Source organism: Trichechus manatus, unplaced genomic scaffold (assembly GCF_000243295.1).
Source record: "Trichechus manatus latirostris isolate Lorelei unplaced genomic scaffold, TriManLat1.0 scaffold00015, whole genome shotgun sequence".
Classification (NCBI taxonomy): Eukaryota; Metazoa; Chordata; class Mammalia; order Sirenia; family Trichechidae; genus Trichechus; species Trichechus manatus.
In genome coordinates, this window is record NW_004443951.1 from 15,713,018 (window position 1) to 15,738,454 (window position 25,437).

At 41.4% G+C, this 25,437-nt stretch overlaps 1 protein-coding gene across 2 annotated transcripts in view; it reads left to right on the plus strand.

Annotated features, from left to right (window-relative positions):
* Window positions 1-130: 130 nt before the first annotated feature.
* The window catches only part of SCMH1 (Scm polycomb group protein homolog 1), a 240,650-nt gene continuing 215,343 nt past the window's right edge, over window positions 131-25,437 (plus strand). The window contains exon 1 of one of the 2 annotated variants that reach the window (XM_023727153.1): window positions 131-222. The gene's annotated coding sequence lies outside the window, so the exon portion shown is untranslated. The remainder of the gene's footprint in view (window positions 223-25,437) is intronic. The other variant, XM_023727151.1, reaches the window with a different exon arrangement.

A 25,437-nucleotide genomic window follows, 5' to 3' on the forward strand; every position in this document is an offset into this window, starting at 1 on the left:
GGGCCGGGAGGGAGAGGGGAGCGCCCGCCCCCTGACCCCCGCCTCAGCCGCCGCCGCTGCCGCCGACTCAGTTGAGCCCCCCAGTCGCCCGTCGGCGGCTCTCCCGAGCCGCCCCCGCCCTCCCCCTTCTCCAGTCCTCCCTCCCTGCGCAGCGGAAACATGGCGGCGGGAAGGGAGTAAGCCTCTCAGCGCCCCGCGTCGCCGCCGCCGCCGCGCCCGCAGGTAAGTGCCTCTGCCGCTGCCTCGTCTTGCCAGGGAAACCCGAGCCCTGAGGGGCCTGGGCCACCAGGGGCCGCCCCGGGAGAGAAGGTGGTGGCGCGACCTGCCCGGCCGCTGCCCCCGCCCCTCCGGGCCCGGCTGTCAGTCTGTCTTTCGGGGTCGCTGTCGGGGTCTGTCTGCCTGCTTGGACCGCGCGCGGCCGCGGCCCTTCTCCAGCGGGTGTCAGTCGCGCCCGGAGCCCTGGCGGGCGGTTCTGCATCTGCTGCCGGACTGGCGAGGCCCAGTGTCCGGCCGGCGGCCCTGACGCGGCAGGGACGCCCCGGGGACCCCGGCGCGGGAAATCCAAGGACGGAACCTTTGCAGGGCCAGCCTTGCGGGGTTGTCAGAGCGGCGATCGCTGTGTGCAGGCCGGCGGGGCTGGCGTCGGCCGCTGAGGTTTGGCTTTGAGCCGAGGGCCGGGAGTTGGCGTGGATGTCTGTCGGTCCGCTCGGACTCCAGAGCTGAGAGAATGCCTGCGGGCCCTCGCCAGCGGGGACCGAAGTCCCCAAGTCCGGCGGGCAACATGGCCCGGCGGAGGGTCGGAGGCGCGAAGGGCCTGGAGCTGTCAGCAGCCATCCTCGGGGCTGGACTCCAGCGGCGAGAGCTGCGCCGGGACAACTCACGTGTGCCGCCTGCCTGGAAGCCCCGCCGGAAACGGACGGGGTGAGCAGGTTCAAACCTTAGCTGGGCACTGAGGTGAGCAAGCGGCCAGGAGGGCTGGACATGTGGGCACCGCGGTGGGCCAGCACCTAGAAGAGTGAAAGGCGCTTCCAGGTGATAGGTGAACCCCAGAATGTCTCCGGACTGGAAGGGAATTTAAAAGCCACTTAGGGTCCGTCTCTTCCATTCGATGCCAAAGTATCTTTGAAATCCCAAAAGCCACCACAGTAATTTGACCAACCTATTTGAACACCTCCCAAGGAAACCCATTTTGTTCCTGGACAGCTTTGGTTTTTAGGAATTTTTTTAGGTTGAAAGAAACAGCTGCCTCCCATTCTTCCAAGATCTTTTCCCTTGTGGACCGACGTTTAGATATTTAGAGAGAGTAATCATGTCCCCCGAGTCTTGTCTTCTACTCACCAATTCCAGTTCCTTCAGTTATCTGTCATATGCTGTGGTTTTCTGACCTCTTCTTTGGATGGGCTCTATATCCTCTTTAAAGGAAAGCTTCTTAATGTGAGCAAGGTGACAAAACCTAGTTAAGTTTCTCTGAGAAGTTCCTTGGCCCCAAGGATTGACCTGCTTAAATAAAAAGTACTGTTCTGTTCCCTTCCTCATTTCTGTGATGTGTTTTAAACTTAAAAAAAAAAAAACAAAGGACGTCTACTACTGTTTGTACTAAGGGAGGTCCTGTTTTGTCCTATTTCATGGGTCCCCCCCCCTTTTTAATGTCCATAAGCACTTTATCAAATGAATTAATGTATATCAAAGTGTTTTAAAGTGCAAAGCACTATGCAAATAGAAGAGCTTATTATTTTTACTCTGACAAAGGATTGAGACCTGGTTTGGTGCCAAAGCACAATTTAATATTTAGTTGGAGAGGAAAATGCTTTATTACATTGAACTCTTTGCTCTATTGCTGACTGCCAGCAGAAGGCCTAAAATCACTGAAAAAAAGATCACTTTTCATTGTTCACTTACCAGCATTATTTTTTTACTTGCTTTTTCTTCACTTGGCCTTGGTGGTATGTGGGCTTAAATTTTTAAAAAGAATCTTTTACCAGCCCCCAGAATCCTTGCCTAAGCAACCCTGCAGGTTAGTAATTTTTAAGCCCGGCAGAGATGTGATGGCTTTGTAGATAAAATGCCAAGCTCTTGTGTCTGGCACACTGTTCAAGTTCTAAGCAAAGTTTCACTGTTTATAACGTAGATGTGGACAAGCACATACCAGCAATAGAATTGGTTCTTTATTTTTGTCCTTAATGTCTTCATTTTTTTAATCAGTCAGTGGTTTTAAAATTTACAACAAATACGTTAAGTTTTGATTTTTGATATGTTCGTGCAAATGCTGTTTCCCTTTTATGTAAGTTGGATAAAAATTTGTATAGTACCATGCTGTACAGAACTGTGCAGACTCAAGAAAGGCAATGGTTCTTCCCCTTCAAAAGGCTTGGTGTTAAAGGTAGGGTATACTAAACTCTGTGAGAAAAAAACTGGTGTGAATATTCCACTGCACATTTTAACTCAACATATTCTAACCTTCATTCTACACTTACGTACCTACTGTGTGTCAGGCACCATGCTACATACTGTGTTTAGTTGTGTATGCGAAGGTAAATAAGACCCATTTTCAATTCTTATGGAGCTGATAAATTAAATGCTAAAATAGATCACCTCAGAATAAAAGGTGAGAGCTATGCATATGATATGTGGTTGCCCAAAGGTGAGGACACTTAGACTAGCCTAGGAGTTGAGGGCAGGCTTTGGGAAGAGATGCCACCTGACCCAAATCTTAAAATGGTAAGTAGGAGCATGCCAGACAAAGATGAGTAGAAAGTGTGCTGCAGAGAAAATAGCTTAAGCAAAGGCATCAGTGTGAGTAAAGGAATGGCTTGCATAGTAAAGAATTACAAGCAGTTTGGGACCGCTAAGAATATAACAGTGAAGATCTAAGGGGTAAGTTGTGAGGCTGAGAATATAGGCAGATGCCAGGTCATGGTGGACCTTGTATACATAGGTATCTTTAAATTAATTCAGTAGGTTTTTTTTTTTTGAGTCACTGGAATATTTTTACTTGGCATGTAGCATTTTAAAAAGATCATTCTGTGGTCATAGGATGAAAAGAAAGGAATGTATTTGAGAAAATGTGTGAGGCTTTGTGATTGATTGGATGTGTGGGTGAGAGGGTAAGGGGTCCAGCGTGATGCTGAGGTTTTTGGCTTAGGTGACTAGGGGGATGGTGATGACATTAACACAAAACACTGGACAACAAGTTCAGTTTTGGACTTGAAGATATTTTCTCTTAGATCAATGAGGAAGTGGGAGTGAGCTGGAGTAAAAGGAGGTTGTGGTCAGAAAGTGGAATATTGGAGTTAAGTTGTCTGATGTAGAACCATTCTATGGGTAGCTTAAGTAGAGCAGAGGTGAAGGTCAGTGAAGCTGAGTATGACAAGGAACTGTGAAGCTAGTGTATTGAATGAGTCATCTGTGTGGCTAGTGATTTAGGACGAGAGGGTGTGGGGAAAAGAAGAAGATTGTGACCCAGTTGCAGTGAATATAGGGGATTCATCTGGAGAGTGGTAGATGACAGATGAGAAGGAGGGGTAGTGTGATATAGCCAGATTGCACAGACCTCAGAGGAGGAGGAGTTTTTAAACACAGGAGTGGAAAAGTAATGGTTTTTGACTTTTCCTTTGTGAAAGCAGAGTTCTGATCTTTTCTTCTTTATTCGGGACTCATATTAATCACTGTTTGCTCTGAAAAGACTGTTCTTAGTCCTAGAAAGTAGGAGGGCAAATACCCTGTATAGAATTCTTTCTGCTAATACTTGGTGGCAAAAGGTAGTGGAGGTTTTTCCTCAGATGATTAGTGGGTGGATAGGAAACTACCAGATAAAAAGGTGAGGATATACCCACCAACTCTGGGAAGAGTATAGTGGAAAGAGCCTAGGGGTTGGGGTTAGAAAGAGTACGATTCAGATCCAGGCTCTGCCACTTACTAGCATTATTACTGTAAGCAAATTGCTTAACCTCTGTGAGCATCAGTGCCCTTATCTATAAAAAATAAATTCTTACTTCATTAAGTGTCACAAAGATTATATGAAATAATATTTATAAAATCACTAGAAAAGTAACTAGTACTTCATGGATGCTAAGTAAATGTTAGTTCCCTTCCACCTGCCTTTAAAAAGCTTATGCTCTTCTAGGAGAATGGACTGCATGCTCTGCTAGCAGAAATGAAACATTTTCATGCTTACCTAAACTATAAGGCAGAATTTAGTTAGTACTCTAGGTAAAAAACAAAGTGATATAAGAGTTCAGAGGAGGGAGCTATCATTTCTCAACATTTGGAAACAAGGGTAGACATCACACTGATGAATTCATTTGAGTCTTAGAGAACAAATTTTAGTAAATTATTTAGGTGAAGATACAAAGTAGAGGAAATGTAGAGTATGTGTGTTAGAAATTGAAAGCCACCACAGGTTTGAATATTTTATTTGTGTAAATCAGTTGTGGGAGGTAGGATTAGACAGATAGGTTGGAGCCACAGTATTAAGGACTTGAAACTATGAAGTTTGGACTTGATTCTAGGGACAATAAAACCAAACCAAACCCATTGCCACTGAGTCGATTCTGACTCATAGCGACCCTAAAGGACAGAGTAGAACTGCCCCATAGGGTTTCCAAGGCTGTGACTCTTAACAGAAGCAGATTGCTACATCTTTCTCCCATGGAGTGGCTGGTGGTTTTGAACTGCCGACCTTTTGGTTAGCAGGCGAGCGCTGTAACTACTGCGCTACCAGGGCTCTATATAGGGACATAGGGAGCCATAAATTGTATGTCCTTGCCCCCACCTCAGTTTGCTACCTGTAAAATTTATAAGCATTAATTCAAAAGCTTTGGATTTTTGTTTAAAATAAACCAGAAAGAAATTACACATTTGAAATTAACTTCCTATATAGGCCAACTTTAGGTTAAAAAAAATAACTACTAAGATTTGTTTTGTAGTTGTCATTTAATCTTTGTGATAATCTCATTTGGTGGCTAGGCTTAGTGGAGTTAAGAAACATACAAGATCTCACAGTGTAGAAAGTGACCAAAGATGCTCTGATTTCAAATTCAGTATTTTCCATTTCACTGTAGTGGTTTAGATTTGAAAGGAAGCCTGGGTTCCTCATTGTCACTACAAAGTAGCTGTATATCCCTGGGCGGGTCACTTTATCTCTGTGAGTCTCATTTCCCTCATTTATAAAATGAAGGAAGTTGGAAGTTTTAACTAATATAGTGTGTGTAAAGTACTTCACATAATGCCAGTCATATAGTAGGTACTCCAATGTTGCACACACCTTGTGAAATGGTAATAGTAGCATCAGATCCTGTCTGTCTTCATGGGGGGTGATGAGACTCACCATCAACACAAAGCTGATTCCTGTGCAGTGGAGATCAGATGTATTTCCACTCTCCAACCTTTTTACCAATTCTGACACAAGCTGTCCCTCCCACAGCACTCCACTCTGCTGGGTTCGATAATTCGTTGCAATGGCCACACATAACTCACAGACCATACTTAGAGTTAAGTGGTTCATTAAGGAAGTAACAGGGTACAACTGGGGATCAGGATCAACAGGCTACAACTCAGGTTCAGGATCAGGAAGCAAGTAGGCGAAGTCTGGAAGGCCTTCCTGAAGTGCAAAGCACATCCCTCGCTTCTTCAGTGCAGGACAGCTCTCTCAGTGCTCCTCTTGGCCATGAAAGCAGGCAGGCCCTACTCTCTGCCATGCTGGCCTACTCTCACCCCCCTCAGGACAGCTGTCAGCCTCTTCACTGCTAACTGACCCAGCTCATAGCCAGTGTAGCATTTTGTTCAGCTCTCTTAGCTACATTCCTAGTAGCAGGTTTCTGCTGTCACTAACAACTCTGCCACAGGACCTCTTTTGGGCCTGTTGCTGCTGGCTCTGCTGCAGGGCTCCTTCCAGGCCTTTCGCTGTCTTTAGCATTATAGCCCTTGACCCGTGTTATGGCTCTTTTAGAAGGTTGCTTGTCTCCTCTCTCTCTGCTGCTTCTCTCTCCTTTCTTTCTTCTGCTTCTGCATGCATACCTCTGTGGAGCTGGCTGAATAAACACCCACTCCTCACTTATCGACATGGTTAAGTTCCAAAGACCAGGTCATTATGTGAAAATTGGTGTTATGTGAAAATGGAGGATGGCCACATCAGATCACAAAATGGAGGATGACTACATCATTGCGTAACTGCCAAATTACATCGTTACATAGCTACCAAATTATGTCATTGTATAACTGCCAAAACCACTGAGAATCATAGCCCAGCCAAATTGACACATAACCTCAACCATCGCAGCCATCGTTACCCACACCTTACACCTCAGCATTCATTGCTACCAGACATATGTCGTTAATGCACAAGATAATTGGATAGTAGATTTTTTACTGTTATTCATAAGGTTTTCACTGGCAAATTTTTTCGGAAGTAGACTGCCAGGTGCTTCTTCTTAGTCTCTCTTAGTCTGGAAGCTCCGCTGAAATCTGTCCACCGTGGATGACCCTGCAACTTACAAGCCACCACAGTACGACAAGCTGACAGATGCGTGGGGACTATACATACGGACAAGCAGTGACTATACACATGGACCTGACAGATGGAAAACAGAGGAATCAAATCGACTACATCTGTAGAAAGAGACGATGGAGAAGCTCAATACCATCAGTCAGAAAAAAGCCAGGGGCTGACTGTGGAACAGATCATCAATTGCTCATATGAAAGTTCAAGTTGAAGCTGAAGAAAATTAGAACAAGTTCATGAGAGCCAAAATACGACCTTGAGTATATCCCACCTGAATTTGGAGACTATCTCAAGAATAGATTTGATGCATTGAACACTAATGACCAAAGACCAGATGAGTTGTGGGATAACATCAAGCATATCATACATGAAGAAAGCAAAAGGTCATTAAAAAGATGAGAAAGAAAGAAAAGACCAAAATGTATGTCAGAAGAGACTCTAAAACTTGTTCTTGAACATAGAGTAGCTAAAGCGAATGGAAGAAATGAAGTAAAAGAGCTGAACAGAAGATTTCAAAGGGCAGCTCGAGAAGACAAAATATTATAATGAAATGTGCAAAGACCTGGAGTTAGAAAACCAAAAGGGAAGAACACGCTCAGCATTTCTCAAGCTGAAAGAACTGAAGAAAAATTCAAGCCCTCAAGTTGGCAATATCAAAGGATTCTACAGCAAAATATTGAACGACACAGGAAGCATCAAAAGAAGATGGAAGAAATTCACAGAGTCACTGTACCAAAAAGAATTGGTTGATAATTCAGTCATTTCAGGAGGTAGCATATGATCAGGAATTGATGGTAGTGAAGGAAGAAGTCCAAGCTACACTGAAGGCATTGGCAAAAAACAAGACCTCAAGAATTGACAGAATACCAGTTGAGATATTTCATCAAATGGATGCAGCGCTGAAGGTGTTCACTTGTCTGTGTCAAGAAATTTGGAAGACAGTTTCCTGGCCAACCAGCAGAAAGAGATTCATATTTGTGCCCATTTCAAAGAAACGTGATGCAACAAAATGCAGAAATTATTGAACGATATTAATATCACACACAAGTAAAATTTTGCTGAAGGTCATTCAAAAGCAGTTGCAGCAGTATATTGACAGGGAACTGCCAGAAGTTCAAGCTGGATTCAGAAGGGGACATGGAACGAGGAACATCATTGCTGATGTCATATGGATCTCGGCTGAAAGCAGAGAATACAGAAAGGTGTTTGATTATGTTTTATTGACTATGCAAAAGCATTTGACTGTGTGGATCATAACAAATTTTGGATAACATTGCAAAGAATACGAATTCCAAAACAATTGTGCTCATGTGGAATCTGTACATAGACCAAGAGGCAGTATTTCGAACAGAATAAGAAGATACTGCATGGTTCAAAGTCAAGAAAAGTGTGTGTCAGGGTTGTATCCTTTCACTATACTTATTCAGTCTGTATGCTGAGCAAATAATCCGAGAAGCTGGACTATATGAAAAAGAAAATGGCATCAGGATTTGAGGAAGACTCATTAACAACCTGCGATATGCAGATGACACAACCTTGCTTGCTGAAAGTGAAGAGGACTTGAAGCACTTACTGATGAAGATCAACGACCACAGCCTTCAGTATTGATTACATCTCCACATACAGAAAACAAAAATCCTCACAACTGGACCAGTAAGCAACATCACGATAAATGGAGAAAAGACTGAAGTTGTCAAGGACTTCATTTTACTTGGATCCACAACCAATGTCCATGCAAGTAGCAGTCAAGAAATCAAACAACATACTGTGTTTGGCAAATCTGCTGCAAAAGACCTCTTTCAGGCGTTAAAAAGCAAAGATATCACTTTGGAGACTAAGGTACTCCTGACCCAAGCCATGGTATTTTCAATCGCTTCATATGCATGTGAAAGCTGGACAGTGAATAAGGAAGACCAAAGAATTGATGCCTTTGAATTATGGTGTTAGCAAAGGATACTGAATATACCGTGGACTGCCAAAAAGAATGAACAGATCTGTCTTGGAAGAAATACAGCCAGAATGTTCCTTAGAAGCAAGGATGGCGAGACTTTGTCTCACATACTTTGGACATGTTATCAGGAGGGACTAGTTCCTGGAGAACGACGTCATGCTTGGTAAAGTGGAGGGTCAGCAAGAAAGAGGAAGACCCTTAATGAGATGGATTGACCTAATGGCTGTAACACTGGGGTCAAGCATAGGAACAACTGTGAGTAGGGTGCAGGACCAGGCAGTGTTTTGTTCTTTTGTACATGGTGTCACTGTGAGTCGGAACTGACTCCACAGCACCTAACAACAACACAACAGATTTTTTACTGTTGTTGTAAACGTGAAATGTCGGATGACGTGATAGTTGGTACGTGAGGAGTAGGTGTGTAAGCAAACTCCTCATCAATTTCAAGGCATGCCCCTCCCACTCGGGGGGCCACAAACTGACCAGTCCCCTCTTGGCAGATGACAGATACTACATTTACATATTAGGTTATAGTTACTTCGTTTGCATAAGTGTATTGATTAATTCCTGCAAGGTGCATAAAATAGAGCAATCACAGGTTGGGCTGCAGCCCAGGGCCAGACAAAAAAATATCAAACCACAAGTTGTTTACAGCTTATCCAGGAAATGTCAATCAACCTGGCAAGGGGTAGAAACCCAGGGCAAATGTAACTGCTCTCGGTTTAGAAGAAAAATCTCTCAAACTTTTTTTTTTTCTTCAAAGAACCAAGGCCAAAGGCCACATAAAGGAACTCATTTCACCACACACCTTCCCAAAATCTGTAAATGAGGAAAATTAACGAAACCATTGTCAAGACTTTAGTGCTAACACCCTAGCCACCAGGGAACTGCTACAACTAATTCTTTGATAACCTTATGGCCAGATAAACCTACCAATCATCTGTGCTCTTCTGTACTGTTACTCCTATGCTGATCTGGCTTCCTCTTTCTCTTTCCCAGCCCTGCTTGTTTGTTACCTCTTAAACTTTGCCACTTGTTCTCTGAAACTGTTGCGTCTTACACTGTTACCTGTTTTACTGAATATTTTTTGTGTCCTGACCTTAAATGGAAGCCAGGCTGTCTCCCGAGTCCTGGAGAGCCTACCTATCACTTGCTCTGGATTCCCCTACCCACTTTTAAAAAATTTATTGTAGTAAAATATAACATAAAACTTGCCATTTTAACTGTTTTTAAATGCACAATTCAGTGACATTAATTACATTCACAATGTTGTGTAGCTATCACCACTATTTCCAAAACTTTTTCATCATCCCACACAGAAACTCACTACCCACTAAGCAATAACTAACTTCCCATTCCCCCCTATCCCCAGCCCGTGGTATCAACCTACCTGTTTTGATCTCTGTGTATTTGCCTATTTTGGGTATTTCATGTAAGTGGGATCATACAGTATTTGTCTTTTTGTGTCTTATTTCATTTAGCATAATGTTTTCAAGGTTCATCCATGTCGTGGCATTTATCAGAACTTCATTTCTCTTTATGGCTGAATAATATTCCATTGTATGTATTTTTGTTTCTCCGGTGATCTGTTGATGATCTAGAAGTCTTTTAAATGGATGCTGCTTATTCTCCTACACCCCTCACATTCCAAAGGAGAGAGGTGAGGGTGACTGTATTTTTTTTTTTTTTTCCCATGAACCACTCTTTCCAGGCCATTACTTCTCCATCTTCTTAAAGCCCCTGTATTCTCTGGCACAGGGGCTCTACTACCTTCGCTCTTCTTCTCTAAAAAACTTCTCTTATCATTTAGGTCTTGGCACACACATTCTTTCTGTCCCAAGTTCAGCCCTTGTTCTGAGTGACTTCAGTATGCACGTGGATGATTTTTTTCCCAATACATTAGATCTTCATTTTCTTTACCTCTTCTACTCAAGTGATCTCCACTCACTTTAGCTAATCAGGCCCACCATCACACCATGGGTCTTGTTATTACCCAGAGATGTTCATCTCTGAATTACAAATGAAGACGTGCAAGTTTGTTCAAAATCTCTCCTTCTGTCAGGCCCTTGATTATCCCTACTAGTTCTGTTCTTTGGCCACATCAAGACCTATTTTCACTTCCTCCCCATCTAGCTTAATTTTTCTTAGTCTACCACTTACCTTCAGTCATTCTGTTGCCATTATCCTCTATTCCCTTGCCCTGTTGTCCTTTTTTCTCTATCTAGACAAAGTCCCAAGTCTTGTTGAATCAAACTAACCTCTCTCCTCTTGCCTATACTAGCTCTACTGAGCCCTGCTGGAAAAACCCCGGATTATACAGATTGCTGCCATTGGGCCTTCAATACCTAGTCATTTCATTGCCCTATTCTCTGTGATGTCTTATGTCAAACCTGTTCTTTTTTCAGGCTTCTGACCACCCCATTTACTCTCTTATTTCAGAAAATAGCCTCACTTATTACTTAGAAGAAAAAGTAGAAATCATTAGAGAAGACCTACCTCACTCTCCTGCTAGCAGACAAAGTTACTTAAAACTAAACCTGTATTTTCCTGTTCTTCCTCCTGCCTAAGGCTAAATCTCTGAACTGCATCTTTTCTTTGCCTTCAGCCTTTCTCTCTTCTGGCTCCTTTTGTATTTAAGTCTGCTTAGAAGTCTCCCATCTTGAAATAAATCTTACAATTAAAATCCTAAACCACCCAATCTCCTGCCTACCCTTCATACTCAAGCTTTTTGAGTTATATAAACTTGAGGTGTATAAACTTTCATTTCTTAATTCACTGAAGCAATAATGATAATAAGACTCAGTGTCTTCATCTCAAAACGGGGCTAATAATAGATTTTTGTTAAGTGAGGTAATCTGTATGAAAGAACTCAGCACAGTGTCTAGCACATGGTAGGAGTGCTGTGTATGCTACATTCATATATGTTACTTTTATTATTATTACTACTTATATTATCTCATTTAATCCTCAGAATACTCATGAGAAGTAGACGATAGTCTCCTTATTTTAGAAATAAAGAAAACTGAGATTTAAAGGTTTAGAAACTTGTCCAAATCACACAGTAAGTGTCAGAGCTCCTGAAAATGCTCTGATCAGGGCCACCAGTCACTTCCTAGCTGCTAACATCAGGAAGGCAATTTTCAGACCTTACCACCAGCATTTCACATTCATGATTATTTCCTCTTTCTCAAAAAAAAAAAAAACAACTTTTTTTTCCCTTCAGTTTTGGTGCACTTCAGTGTTTTGGTTCTTCCCTGGCCACTTCACCTCAAGTGTTCTTTGGGTGAGGGCTTCCCTTCTCTTGCCTGCCTTTTGTCCTACACCCTCTTCTCTCCATTCCTTTATTAATTGTATCCACTCACTTAGTTTCCAATAACGTCTGTATACTGATGACTCAAATTTCTATCTGCAGTCACGATCTTTCTTCTGAGTGTTAAAAATCAGTTGCCATCGAGTTTATCCCAACTTATGGTGACTCAGGGTTTTCAGTGGCTGATTTTTCAGAAGTAGATCACCAGGCCTTTCTTCCAAGGCACCTCTAGATGGACTTGAACCTCTAACCTTTTGGTTAGCAGTGGGGGCATTTACTGTTTGCACCTGAGTGTTAGACTTATGTATTTTGCTACCTACAAACAGCTTTACTTGGATGTACCTCAGAGTTAATATGTCCCAAACTAAACCTCAACATTCTTGTCACTTTTCCTATCCCTCTCCCCGTGTTTGTTTAAGAAAATTTCTCATCCTGAGGGGTACTTCTGGTTTAGAGAAATTGTATGTTTGTTCAATACTGTTGAATGAATCACTTGTTTTCATTGTAGAGTTGATCACTCAGAGCTGAGTAAGAATAGCTCTTTCTCCTGGGGAGCTCTGTCTAGAAGGGAAAGCTAAGACACATACTTAGCTAATTCTTAGACAAGCAATATAAAGTTAATGCATCATAAACTGCATAAACATGCTAGAAATACAGAGGTGAAGGGAGAGGTCACTGCTTTCTGGGGTTGTTGAATAAAGTTTCCAAGTCCATGTCTTAAGGAAAGCTCAACATAGATAATTCGTGAATGGAGGCTGAGATGGAAAATATGAGAATTTGGAAAAACAGTTGCCTTTGAAAAGATAAGAGCAAAAATCTGTCCTCTCTCTCAAATCCTTGGAACATTACAAACTTCATTTAAACAAAAAAGTTTTTGTAGAATAGATCAATTCTAACTGTTCCTTGGTAGGAAGTGTCATAGGTTCAGTTATCAGCCATTTATTGGGGCATTCTTTGGAACATATACCCTCTGCTAGGCAGTTGGAAGACAGAGATAAATAAGAAATATTTGGTGCTGTGGAGGCGTTCATAGCCTACTGGAGGAGGCAAAAATGATAATTGTATTTCAGTGTAGTAAGTGGTATGGTAGTGGTGGATGTCCACCCCGGGAATTAGTATCCAGTACTGTCTAGGAGTTTCAGGGATGGTACAGATAGCACTGGGGAGACAAGGAGATGAGGAAGGATAAATAATTACAGTTCCATAGTATTGAAGGATGTTGTCACAAAAATATTCCCATTTAATTTGAAACTTGTAATAACCGTGGTAGTTAGGATGCCAAATCATTATAAACCCTATTTCTGACAAGGAACTGAGGTGCAGATGGATTAAATAATGTGCCCAATGTCAAACGGCTAGTAAATGTCAGAACAACGACTCAAAACCAGGTCTTCTTATTCCAGATTTTGTGCTTTGCCCAGAATGACTCATTGCCTCCTATGACCTCGTTTTTTTTTAAAGACCCCATGCTGTCTGAACCTCCTGCTGGTTCTGCTGCAAGTCATCATGTACTAATTTCCTTACATTTGAAGCATATAAGGGCTGCAGCATTATTTTTTCCCTCTGTATTTACTGTTACTATAATTGTTAGCTTTTAAAATTGGAGCATATACATATTGTATATTCATTGTAATTTTTATGTCTGTTGCTCATTGGCTTATAGGCACATCTGCCAGTGTTTTCTTATTATAATTGCTTTACACTTATGCTTATGTAGACTTTCCTCTGGGGCATTTCCTCTGGGGCATTTGATGGAAAGAAAGGCTATTTTAGCCATTATGTCCTGTAAAGTATAATAGAAAACATAAGGCCCATCATACTTGTTCTTGGAGATGTTTAAGAAGAGAGCAGACAACTAGTTGTCTTAGATGATTTAGAATTTTAGAATTCCAACTCTGATGTTGTGATACCCTGCCGTGTCTCCAGTTGCCTCAAGGGACTTCTGGAAAGTCTCCAAACCAGATTAAATTTATTTTTTAAAAAGAAATAAATTTTTTAATGAATTTAGGGGTGTCAAAGATTATAAAATTTAATAGACATTAAAAAACAACAACAACAACAACCAATTGCTGTTGAGTTGATTCTGACTCATGGCAACCCCATGTGTTTCTAAGTAGAACTGCTCTCCATAGGGTTTTCAAATGGCTGTGATCTTTTGGAAGTAGAGTGCCAGCCTGTTCTTCTGAGGCACCTTTGAGTGGGTTCAAACTGCCAGTCTTTCAGTTAGTAGCCCAGGACTTAACCATTTGCACCACCTGGAGACTCTTAACTAGGATTACATGACAGATTTGTTTATTCTCCTATACTTTCTGTTTTTAATAAAAATAGAAGTTTAGGCTGTTGTTGATTTAGTTGATTTTCAGAATTGGATGATATTCTAAAGATCAATAGTTCAACGTCTAATATTTCATAGAAGAAAAGGTGAAACAGACCCTGTAAGCAGCATGGTAGTGGAAAGGGTTATGGCTTGGTGGTTAGGAGTCTGTATTCAAGTCCCTGTCTGTCACTCACTGGCTCTGATTTAGGTGAGGGGGTTGCAGTAGGTGATCTCTAAGATCTCTTTCCACTCTCAAGTTCTGTGACTATCAGCTCAATTATCCAGTGATTTAATATTGCAGATGAAAAAACTGAGACCCAAAGAAGGGAAACGGTTTATCCAGGGTCACACAACCTAGAATCTGATTGTCCTGATTTTTAGTCTAGAAAACCTGATGGAAGAATCATCAAACATTTGAGTGGCTGCTGTGTATCAGGCATGTACTCAAAAACTCACTGCCATCGAGTCAAAAAAAAAAAAACATGAAGGCATGTGAAATTTAGTCTCAGAATTCATTTATCCAACACGTAAAAGTAATAATCAGCATCTACTGTGTTTGTTTGTTTATACATATCCTGCCTTATTCCAGAATATATTTAAAGTAGACCTACTCTGTATATCATACTAAAGAAAGGGAATAACCATTATTGAGTACCTGTCAGACACAATGCTAGCTACTTTTGCAAACATACGTTATTCTCCCCTATCTGCATGTAAGTATTATTAGCTCTGTTTTATACTTAGGGAGGCTTGGTGGCCTAGTGGTTAAACGCTTGGCTGCTAACTGAAAAGTCCACAGTTTTAAGCCACCAGCTGCTCCATGGGAAAAAGATGTGGCAGTCTACTTCCATGAAGATTACGTCCTTGGAGACCCTATAGGGAAGTTCTGCTCTGTCCTGTACGATAGCTGTGAGTTGGAATTGACTCTACAGCAACAGATATATTTTATACTTACAGAAACTGAGACTCAGAATATCTGCCAAGATAATGCAATTTATAAGTGGTAGGACTCAGTTTCAAATCCAGACCAGCCTGACTTTAACCCTAATGCCCTTTCTCTTTTCACCATGTACACTCTCCACAAGCAGTATTATAATCCTGAGGCTTTATCAGTACAGCAGGCAAGGTTTGCTTACTGGAATTTACATACTTGTTGTCTGAATATATCCTGTCTTACCAAACTATGTAGGCAAACTAGAAGAATGAAATACTTTAGTGAATCAGAGTCAAGATTATTATTTGGATTTAAAACAACAGAAATTATTGTCTCTCAGTTCTGGAGGCTGGAAGTTCACAATCAAGGTCTCTCTGAAGGCTCTAGGAGATCCTTCCTTACCTCTTCCTAACTTCTGGTGCTTCCTGGCAATCCTTGGTGTTTCTTGGCTTGTAGATGCCTCACTCCAGTATCTGCTTCCATCTTCACGTGGTTGTTTTCCCTGTGTCTCTGTGTCTCCTCTCTTTTTATAAGGACACCACTCATACTGGATTAGGACCCACCCTACTCCAGTATTCATGTTCATTTAACTAATAACATCTCCAAATACTCCATTTTCAAACAAGGTCACATTCACAGGCACTGGGGGTTAGAACTTCCATGTAGCTTTTGTTTTGTTTTTTAATGTTGTGATGAAATATATATAACAGTTGTGGTGAAATATATGTAGCAAACACTTTGCCATTTTGACCATTTTTAAGTATATAATTCAGTGACATTATTTACATTTACCATGTGCTACCATCACCACCATCCATTTCCAAAACTTTTATATCCTCTCAAACCAAAACTCAGTACCCCTTCAGCAATAATTCCCATTCCCTCCTCCCCTTAGCCCCTGGTAACCACTGATAAACTTTTGTCTCTGTATTTGCTTGTTCTAGATATTTAATATAAATGGGATCATACAATATTTGTAACTTATTTTCACTCAGCATAATATTTTCAAGGTTCTATGTTGTAGTGTGTATCAGAATTTCATTTCTCTTTATCGCTTCTGACTGGAAGAGATCCATATTTATAACTGTTCCAAAGAAATGTGATCCAGCCAGCTGCAGAAATTATTGAACAATATCACTAATGTCACACGCAAATAAAATTTTGCTGAAGATCATTCAAAAGCGGTTGTAGCAGTACAGCAAAAGGAACTGCCAGAAGTTCAAGCCAGATTCAGAAGAGGACGTGGAACCAGGGATATCATTGCTGATGTTACATGGATCCTGACTGAAAGCAGAGAATACCAGAAAGATGTTCACCTGTGTTTTATTGACTATGAAAAGGAATTCAACTGTGTGGATCATAACAAATTACAGATAACATTGCAAGGGGGCGTGGTCAACCCGGCAAGAGTAGTCAGACGCTTCCTATATCCCTCTTACAACAAAGACCCGGAAAAACAAGTGATTTGATTCTATGTGAACATCTGACAGCCCTGAACAAGACAAGGTTAAGAAATCCGTCTGCGTGATACAGGAGAGGAAGACTGTTTGGAAGAGGTGAGGAAGGCTAGGGCCGCGCCAGCAAAACTGCAGAGCCACAGCCACGCCAGTCCGCGGTGAAGCAGGCAAACAGCTGTGCTGTGCACGCGCTCAGGAAGCAGTTTCCACATCGAGAGAGACCCGGCAGCAAAGATTCTGCTCGGACACTCCGAACCAGTGAAGAGCAGCTCCCAAGAGGCTAGGATAAGTACATGCGTGCACCCTTTTGCAGGGATTAAAAAAAAAAAAAAGCCCATTTGGGAAAAACCTCTCTCCCTTTTACCTCCTCCCTCTGCACTCTGCACTGGATTTGGGAAAAACCTCTCTCCCTTTTACCTCCTTCTTCCGCGCTCTGCACTGGATTTGGGAAAAACCTCTCTCCCTTTTACCTCCTCCCTCCACGCTCTGCACCAGGAGTCCACTGGGCCAGAAATAGATCCCAAAAGGCACCCTGACCCATTCTCCTGGCCTTGAAGAGGGAACAAATAAGCTGCTGGCTCCCCTAGGCCAGGAACACAGGGTTGGCACAGCTCCTTTGCTGGCCTCAGGTATCAGGGGTCCGCAGACTCTGAGTGCCTTACACCCTTGTATAGACTTGTGGGTACCCAACTGCTTCAGCTGTGAACGAGCAGATTTGTGACCCTCAAAACAGCCCTGCCCCTTAAGTAGGCACTTTTATCGATCTGCAGCAGGGTCTTGAGGACTGGTGGTAGCACCTAAAGTGCCTAGTCACCTGCTACAGGAGTGCAAGAAAAAGTGGTGCCCTCGAGTCTTTACAGCCAACAGAATGGGGTGCTCTTAGTCCGGCTGCAAAACTCACCTACCTACTCACCCGAGAGAAGAGGGACATGCTTTCCCTTCAGACTCTCAGGGGCAGCCGTCAGCCCCCTGCTTGGCTGAGCGCATGATCCCCTACCACAGCCAGAGCCCAGTGCTTGCACCAATCACCCATGCCTCTCTAGGACTGGGGGTGAGAACCTGCATCACACACTTGGTGACCAACTGCCTGAACACCCGAGCTGAACCCATACAAGAGAATTTAACGGGCTCCTGTGTGCACATACTTAGTTACAGAAATAACTACCAGGTGACAGGACATTAGAGATCCAAAGGTGTCAAAAATCAAACTAGTGCACATGAGCTGCCTCTTTGGGCATATCAAAACAAAACAAAATAAAAAGCTAGGTCTCACTAAACAAACACACAATAAAATTATAATAAATTATTGATGGCTCGGAGACAACAGTCAATATCAAGTCACATAAAGAGGCAGTCCGTGATGGCTTCAGCAAGCTCCCAAAATAAAGAATCAGTAAATTCTCTGGAGGAAGAGAACTTCTTGGAATTACCAGAGACAGAATACAAAAGATTAATATACAGACCTCTTCTAGAAATAAGAAAGGAAATTTGACAGAATGCAGAAACATCCAGGGAACATACAGACAAAGTAGTAGCGGAACTTAAAGAAGTTATTCAAGAACATAATGACAAATTTAATAGGCTGCAAGAATCGATAGAGAGACAGCAATCAGAAATCCAGAAGATTAACAATAAAATTTCAGAATTAGGCAACTTAATATAAAGTCATAGGAGCAGAATTGAGGCAGTAGAAGTTAGAATTAGTGACATTGAAGACAAAGCTCTTGATGCCAACTTATTTGAGGAAAAATCAGAAGAATTAAAATGAATGAAGAAACTCTAAGAGTCATGTGGGACTCTATCAAGACAAATAACCTCCAAGTGATTGGAGTACCAGAACAGGGGGGGATAACAGAAAATACAGAGAAAGCTGTTGAAGATTTGTTGACAGAAAACTTCCCTGATATGATGAAAGATGAGAAGATATCTGTCCAAGGTGCTCATCGAACCCCACATAAGGTAGATCACAAAAGAAAGTCACCAAGACATATTATAATCAAACTTACCAAAACCAAAGATAAAGAGAGAATTTTAAGAGCAGCTAGGGATAAAAGAAAAGTCATCTACAAAGGAGAGTCAATTAGAATAAGCTCGGACTACTCAGCAGAAACCATGCAGGCTAGAAGGCAGTGGGATGACATATTTAAAGCCTTGAAGGAAAATAACTGTCAGCCAAGAGTTATATATCCAGCAAAATTCTCTCAGATATGACGGCGAAATTAGGGCATTTCCAGATAAACAGAAGTTCAGGGAATTTGCAAAAACCAAACCAAAATTACAACAAATACTAAAGGGAGTCCTACAGTTAGATAATAACACCAGCTAACAATGCAAGACTGGAACACAGGACAGAGCAACCAGATATTGACTCAGATATGGAAATTGAAATTACATCAAAGCTAAAACATTGAAAATAGGGAAACAGATATCAGTATGTAAAAAAAAAGGATAATAAAACAAAAACGAAAAAAGAGAAACTTAAAAAATAGAGACATTGATTTTCTATAAGAAGGGGAAGTTAAGGCAATATAAAGTAATAAAAGACTTGGTATAAACTTAGAAAAACGGGTAAATATTAAGGTAACCACAAAGGAATCTAACAATCCTACAAATCAAAATAGATAACATTGCAAAGAATGGGAATTCTGGAACACTTAATTGTGCTCATGAGGAACCTGTACATAGACCAAGAGACAGTAGATCAAACAGAACAAGGGGGTATTGAGTGGTTTAAAGTCAGGAAGGATGTGTGTCAGGGTTGTTTCCTTTCACCATACTTATTCAATCTGTATGCTGAGCAAATAATCCGAGAAGTTGAACTATATGAAGAATGTGGCATCAGGATTGGAGGAAGACTTATTAACAACCTGCTTTATGCAGATGACACAACTTTGCTTGCTGAAAGTGAAGAGGACTTGAAGCACTGATGAAGATCAAAGACCACAGGCTTCAGTATGGATTACACCTCAATATACAGAAAACAAAAATCCTCACAACTGGAACAATTAGCAACATCATGATAAATGGAGACAATATTAAAGTTGTCAAGGATTTCATTCTACTTGGATCCACAATCAACACCCATGGGAGCACAGTTAGGAAGTCAAAAGATGCATAGCATTGAGCAAATCTGTTGCAAAAGACCTCTATAAAGTATTAAAAAGCAAAGATGTCACCTTAAAGACTAAAGTGCGCCTGACCCAAGTCATGGTATTGTCGGTTGCTTCATATGCATGTGAGAGCTGGATAATGAATAAGGAAGACCAAAGGAGAACTGATGCCTTTGAATTGTGGTGTTGGTGAAGAATATTGAATATACCATGGACTGCCAAAAGAACAAACAAATCTATCTTGGAAGAAGTAAAACCAGAACGCTCCTTAGAAGCAAGGATGGCAAGACTACATCTCACATACTTTGGACATGTTATCAGAAGGGATCAGTCCCTGGAGAAGGACATCTTGCTTGGTAAAGTAGACGGTCTGCAAAAAAGAGGAAGACACTCAACGAGATGGATTTACACAGTGGCTGCAATAATAGGCTCAAGCATAACAACGATTGTGAGGATGGCCAGGACTGGGCAGTGTTTCGTTCTGTTGCACCTGTGTGTACCCAACTCAATGGCACCTAACAACAACACGGTGAATACTATAGCATGTACAGTCCTGCAACAGCAATAATAACAAACAGTAATTTGTGAGTGGATACGTAGGTAGGTATGCATGCTAAATAGGTGTGGTGGTCATATGGGAGTACACCTATGCACATAAATAAGTATGATTGTGGTTATTTCTATGTACATATTTTGCATGTATATCATATATATAATAGAGCACGTAGGGGGCACAGTTATGGAAACTTCTTAGACGTAACCAAACACCTCAGGGGACTGAGATGCTGGGATTGAAGACTTAGGACCATAGTCTTGGGGGACATCTAGGTCAATTTTCATAACAGAGTTTATAAAGATAATGTTCTATGTCCTACTGTGGTGAGTAGCATCTGGGGTCTTAAAAGCTTGCAAGTGGCCATTTAAGATACAACTATTGGTCTCATCCTGTCTGGAGCAAAGGAGAGTGAAGAAAATCAAAGATTCAAGGAAGCAATTAATTAAAAGGATTAATGGTCCACATCAACCACAGCCTCCACTAGCCTGAAACCAGAAGAACTAGATGGTGCCCAGCTACCACTACCAACCGCTCTGACCAGGAACACAATAGAAGGTCCCGCTTAGAGTGGGAGAAAAACGTAGAACAAAATTCAAATTCATGAAAAAGACCAGTCTTACTGGTCTGATAAAGACTGGAGGAACTACCGAGACTATAGCCCTAAGACACCCTTCTAACATGGAACTGGAACCCCTCCCACAGATCACTTTTCAGCCAAATAAGAGGCCTATAAGACAAACAGTAACACCCGTGAGGAATGTGCTCCTTAGAACAGTCAAGGATATGAGACCAAAAGTACAACATTTGCTCAAAAGCAAAGATGAGAAGGCAGGAAAGGGCAGGGAAACCAGATGAATGGAAACAGGGACCCCAAGGTGGAAATGGGGAGAGTGCTGACACATTGCAAGGATTGCAACCAATGTCATGAAACAATTTGTATATGAATTATTGAATAGGAAACTGATTTGCTTTGTAGGCTTTCATCTAAAATACAATAAAATGTTAAAAAAAAAAAAAAAAGCAAACACCCAGAAAGAAATTAACAAAGAAAATTGATTAATAAGTACATGCCTCACATGCTGAATTTGATCTTTAATCTTTCCTCTTTAATAATGAAGGCATAGATGGAATAATTATCAATTATAAGACATTCTCAGGAAATGGTTTTATAGATACATTCCAATTAAGATGTAAATAAATGTTTGCTGGTTAAAAAGTAACAATACTAATAAATTTTCATTTTAACAAAGGATGACAAAGTCTATTACCAAAGGACTGAACACATGATTTAGAATCTCATTCAACAGTCTTTGTGAACAGAGACATTTTTGCAAAACCTGATGTAAAAACAGCGTGGGGGAGGTGTCTGACCTCCTCTAACCCCATGAGGGGAAAGGAGAAACAAGATCAGCCACCCAAAGCTGATTCCTGTGAGGTGGAGGTCAGACATGCCTCCTTTCTCTGCCATCTGTACCAATTCTGAAACCAACTGCCCCTCCCTCAGCGCTCTCTACTGGGTTCGACAATTCATTGCAGTCACCACGCACAACTCACAGACCATACTCACAATTATGGGGTTTATTAGGGAAGTAACAGTTACAATTCAGGCTGATGGAACACTCAAGATGCAGTTCTTCCATAAGGATAGCCTCTCCCCAGCCGCGCTCACAGGCACGCCTCTCCCTGGCCCTCAGTCTCTGCCCAAAGGCACTCAGCTTTCTCTCTCTGTGGGCCGGGAAGCCCACCACGCCGTCTCCTGCTGCCAGATCTGGTGCTAGGTCTCTCCTTCCTTGGTGGTGGTAGGCTCCTTCTCTCTGTTCTGGAATTGGCTCTTTTAAGGCAAAACTGACCGATCCCCTTGGTAGGCCACAATCACCGTATCACACAATCACCTGGTTGAGAGTTACAAGCCCATGGCTAGAAAGACCATACACAGAAGTAATTAATCGCACCACACCTGAAATCATACAGCATAGGGAACCACATAATCCTATTACTGTGGAGAAAGCATGAATGCATTGAACTTCTAGATCTCTAAAGGAGGAGTGATAGATTAGTCAAGGGGTCATGGGAAAGGGAATGTAAGCAGCCTTTGATTTATTTAACAATAATATAACAACAAAAAAAGAAAACAACAAAAATCTCAAGGTGGTTATTATTAAGAATCAGTTTGCATAGTTAAAGAGGCTGTCTAGACATATCAGAACAACTCACAGGATTGGTTTACTGGGTTAAAAGGCCTGGAACCGTAGTCTCGGGGGACAGCTTAGTCAGTTGGTATAACATTTGCCAGGTATTTTCTCCCATGGAGCCACTGGGTGGGTTCAAACTGTCGATCTTTAATGTTTCGTATACTGGGCCACCTAGGACTCAATCATGATACGTAAGAGAAAGTTTAGTGTAGTGGTTAGAGTAGTGTAATAGAAAGTTATTTAATTACTCTTCCTAATGGAGTTGTGGTGAGTGTTAAATGAGATCATCAGTGTAAAGCATTTAGCACAGTGCCTGATACAGATTAAGTCCTGAATATATATTAGTTAGCATTAAGAGGTCTTACCTGAGGGTACTGTAGTCATCACTGAAAGGCAGTGAGTACATAACGAGGTTTCCTATTACCCGGCTTTCTCCCTCTCACTCCCTCTCTTAAACCATATATGTATCTGGCTGAACTATAAGATTTCCTTTGGTTTGACTTTGTGTTATCGTAAGGAGTCCTCGTGGCTCAGTGGTTAAGTGCTCAGCTGCTAACTGAAAGGTTGGCAGTTTGAACCCACCAGCCGCTCCTTGAGAGAAAGGTGACAGTCTGTTTCTGTAAAGATTACAGCCTTGGAAACGCTATGGGGCAGCTCTACTCTGCCCTCTAGGGTCGCTTGAGTCGGAATCGACTTGATGGCAACAGGTTTGGTTTTGAGTTTTTTTATTATCAGGAGAGCAGCCTTAAATCATTGGCTAGGGTGCTCTGGTACCAAGAAGCCATGAAAGCAAAGACCTTCAAACCCCAGAAGGAGTGGGAGCTTTAGTTTCACAGACCTTCCTTCTCCCAGAATGCCTAGTACTGGCTATTGGTTTTCTCCTCATGCACACTCTTGTAACTCCTGCCTCCATCAGGATGAAGCTGGGAGAGCCCCAGTGGCACTTCAGTGAGGCCTAAGTATAGGCAGTTGACCCATAAATGACGAATTATGTAATGAGCTCTTTACCATTGCTTCTAATGGACATCTGTGTTTTACGTTTTCAGTTGTTTCAAGAACACATCCTTTGCCTATGTTAATAAAAATCTGTACTTTTTTGATTCCTCTTAGTTCCAATCACAGTGTTTTCAGGTCTCTTAGAAGATACTCTGGAGCCCTGGTGGTGCAGTGGTTAAAGAGCTCGACTGCTAACCAAAAGGTTTGCAGTTCATATCCACCAGCCAGTCCTTGGAAACTCTATGGGGCAGTTCTACTCTGTCATATAGGGTCACTATGAGTCGGAAGCAACTTGAGAGCAGTGAATTTGGTTCGGGTTTTTAGAAGATACTCTGTAAATGTTTTGCTTTGAAGAAGGTGTATCCATGGCACTGCCAGTGAGACTAGCTCTAGTGATAAATAAGAGCTGTTAGTTGCCAGGGCTGTCATTGCAATTGGTCTTGCTTGCACTGAGCTCATTAATAAATTGCCGCAGTGGTAATATGAAAGTAATGAACCTTCTGGAGGCCCAGCTGGGATACAGAGTGCTAGCAGGGACCTGCAGGATAGCTACCATTGTTGTATACAGTTCAGTTAAAGGGTTTTAGGCCTTTTTTTTTTTCCTTTGAAACATTTACATTTTGTAAAACCCAAATCCTGTTTTAACACTGGGTACTTACTTTCTGAGTGTATTTGAATTCATCTCAACAAACATCTGATGCCTACTACTGCCAGGCAGTATATTTGACCCTAAGAGTGTAAAGATGAATACAACATCCTTTAGGGCTTTACTGTCAAATAAGGAAAAAAGATATGTTAACAAATAATTACAATACGGTGTTTAAATGCTGTAAGTATGAGCTAGATATACATGTAGCACAAAAGAGGAAATGATTATTTGGAGAAAAGAGCTAGGAAGGCTGAAGAAGAGGGGATTCATTGATTTCTGAGTTAAATTTTGAAGGATGAGTTGGAAGCTGACATGCTGATTTGGGGGTGTAGTGGGATGAGTGCAGATGAGCTGTGGGATTGCAAAATCATTTGAAGTAATTTAGGGGGAGAGGGTAAAGAGAAAAAGAAGATGGACAGTAGATGAGGCTAGAGAAGTAGTCAGGGGCCAAATCTTAAAAGATTTATGTTTTAAAGGGCCTATTATGTTATGCCAGGGACTTTGGTGGATTTCGTTCTATAGGCTGCATGGATCCAATGAAGGGTTTTAAACAGAGGAGCGCCATGAGCAGATTTTACAGTTTACTCTGGTTGCATACATAAGATGGAATGAGAGTAGAGAGAACCCAGTTTTCAGAGCTGTTCAGTAGTCTGTGCAAGGAAGTAACAACATAGTACACTGCAAAGACCATGACCTAGATTGTTTCAAATCCCAGTTCTCCCACCTACTAACTCTAACAAACTCTCTCTCTAAAATTTCTTCACTGGGGAAATGGGAATCATATTAATCTCCTACTGGGTGTTGTGATAAATTGAGTGAAATAACATATACACATGGAATTGCTCTGAAGAGCTAAGTATAAATGTTAACTGATATTATGTTTCAACTTCTGTTTCTTGTTGAGTTTTCAGTAATTCATGCAAGGTAATTACAACCAAGTTTAGGATTTTTGGGAAGCATTTTCATAGGATTTTTGGGAAGCACTTTCATTTTCCTTTTACCACTCTGCCCCAATAGAACAGAAAGAAACCAGAAAGTTTAAGACATTTTATAGTCACATTAAGATTCATATTTCAGGATTTTCCAAACATTTAAAAAAATAACATAATGTAACTTTTTTTATTTGTATACCTTGCTAGACTCTCAACTGGAGAATCAGGGTTAGCGTCTTTTTTTGAGTCAGTGGTACAAATAGTAAAAATACTGGAGCCCTAGCTCAGCAAATGAGCTGTTTAGCTGAGAAATAGCACCAGACTTTGCTCTGCCTCTGTTTCTTCAGCTGTTTAATAGGAATAATGTGAGTAGTTGTCCTAGCCATCTTGCACATCTATTGTAAGAATCACGTTCTTTCTTTTTTTTTTTTTTTTTTTAATATTTTATTGTACTTCAGGTGAAGGCTTACAGAACAGATAGTTTCTCATGTAACAGTAACACACATGCTGTTTTATGACATTGGTTAACAACCC